This window comes from Ahaetulla prasina, chromosome 5 (genome assembly GCF_028640845.1).
Source record: "Ahaetulla prasina isolate Xishuangbanna chromosome 5, ASM2864084v1, whole genome shotgun sequence".
NCBI classification, from domain to species: domain Eukaryota; kingdom Metazoa; phylum Chordata; class Lepidosauria; order Squamata; family Colubridae; genus Ahaetulla; species Ahaetulla prasina.
The window spans coordinates 97,156,026-97,158,515 of record NC_080543.1 but is presented as its reverse complement, the minus strand read 5'-3'; positions in this window follow the sequence as shown (position 1 = coordinate 97,158,515).

Sequence of the window (2,490 nt, the reverse complement as noted above, 5' to 3'; positions counted from 1 at the left end):
CCTGGAGGTCCAGTCGCTCCAGTTGATCGGACACTAGTTAGGACCTATTCTAGGACCTACCTAGTGGCAATGAGGAGGCGAGGCGCCCACGCCCACCCTCATTGCGCCGGCAGATAACCGCCCGGCCGCCCTGTTTGGTGACCCGCCCTCCTTCATCAGGAGGTGCGGATGACCTTGCAGGGACGTGCCGAGGAGTTTAGTGGTTATCTATACGATAAAATCGCTCAGCTCCGGGATGGTCTGGACCGAAATTGGGATGATCCACGCGTGAGAGAGGAGGCACGCCTTGTTGAGTCTGTTTGGGATGAGTTTGACCCTGTGGCTCCCGAGGACGTGGACAGGTTGTTGGGGAGGCTTCACGCCACTACATGTTTACTGGACCCGTGTCCTTCCTGGCTGGTACTGGTCACTCAGGAGGTGACACGAGGCTGGCTCCAGGGGATTATCAATGCTTCTTTGTTGGAAGGGGTTTTCCCTGCCGCCTTCAAAGAGGCGGTGGTGAGACCCCTCCTCAAGAAGCCCTCCCTGGACCCAACTATTTTGGGTAATTATCGTCCAGTCTCCAACCTTCGCTTCGTTGCGAAGGTTGTAGAGAGTGCTGTGGCGCGACAGCTACCCCAATACCTGGATGAAGCCGTCTATCTAGACCCATTCCAGTCCGGCTTCCGACCCGGATACAGCACGGAGACAGCTTTGGTCGCATTGGTGGATGATCTCTGGAGGGCCAGGGACAGGGGTTATTCCTCTGCCCTGGTCCTATTAGACCTCTCAGCGGCTTTTGATACCATCGACCATGGTATCTTGCTGCGCCCGTTGGGGGGATTGGGAGTGGGAAGCACCGTGTACCGGTGGTTCTCCTCCTATCCCTCCGACCGGTCGCAGACGGTGTTGACAGGGGGGCAGAGGTCGACCGCGAGGTGCCTCACTTGTGGGGTGCCGCAGGGGTCGATTCTCTCGCCCCTTCTGTTCAACATCTATATGAAGCCGTTGGGTGAGATCATCAGTGGCTTCGGGGTGAGATACCAGCAGTACGCTGATGACACCCAGCTGTACTTTTCCACCCCGGGCCACCCCAATGAAGTTGTTGAAGTGCTGTCCCGGTGTTTGGAAGCCGTACGGGTCTGGATGGGGAGAAACAGGCTCAAGCTTAATCCCTCCAAGACGGAGTGGCTGTGGATGCCGGCATCCCGATTCAGTCAGCTGCAGCCGCGGCTGACTGTTGGAGGCGAGTTATTGGCCCCAAAGGATAGGGTGCGCAACTTAGGTGTCCTCCTGGATGAACGGCTGTCGTTTGAAGATCATTTGACGGCCGTCTCCAGGAGGGCCTTCAACCAGGTTCGCCTGGTTCGGCAGTTGCGCCTTCCTTGATCGGGATGCCTTGTGCACAGTCACTCACGCTCGTTACCTCTCGCTTGGATTATTGTAATGCTCTCTACATGGGGCTCCTTGAGGTGCACTCGAGGCTTCAGTTAGTCCAGAATGCAGCTGCTGGTGATAGAGGAGCCACGTAGCTCCCATGTAACACCGCCTCCCGCGCAGACTGCACTGGCTACCTGTGGCCTTCGAGTGCACTTTAAGGTTTTGGTTACGACCTTTAAAGCGCCCATGGCTTAGGGCCTGGGTACTTACGGGACCGCCTGCTGTTACCTCACGCCTCCCACCGACCCGTACGTTCTCACAGAGAGGGACTTCTCAGGGTGCCGTCCGCCAAGCAATCTCGGCTGGCGGCCCCCAGGGGAAGGTCCTTCTCTGTGGGGGCTCCCACACTCTGGAACGAGCTTCCCCCGGGCTTACGCCAAATACCTGACCTTCGGACCTTCCACCGCGAACTGAAGACACATCTTTTCATTCTGGGCTGGCTTAAAATTTTATCGGTCTTTTAAATTTCTTAAATTTTTATTATTAATTTTAAATGGGATTTTAGTTTTTATATATTTTAAAGTTTTCAGGCTAATTATAATAAGTTTTTTAATTTGCATTTTAAATTGTACATTGGTATTGTCTTTTTTACTTCTGCCTGTACACCGCCCTGAGTCCTTCGGGAGAAGGGCGGTATAAAAATCAAATAAATAAATAAAAATAAATAAAAAATAATAAGTGGAACGACTTGCCTGCAGAAGTTGTAAATGCTCCAACACTGGAAATTTTAAAGAAAATGTTGGATAACCATCTCTCTGTGATGGTGTAGGGTTTCCTGCCTGGGCAGGGGGTTGGACTAGAAGGCCTCCAGGGTCCCTTCCAACTCTGTTGTTATTATTATTATTATAAATAGAATAGAATAGAATAGAATAGAATAGAATAGAATAGAATAGAATAGAATTTTTTATTGGCCAAGTGTGATTGGACACACAAGGAATTTGTCTTGGTGCATATGCTCTCAGTGTACATAAAAATACATACATAGACACAGAGGTTAAAATCAATGCAATAGTAAAGCAATTTTATTATTGTATTTTTTTAGCACTAAGTAGGAATGGAGCATGTTGAATA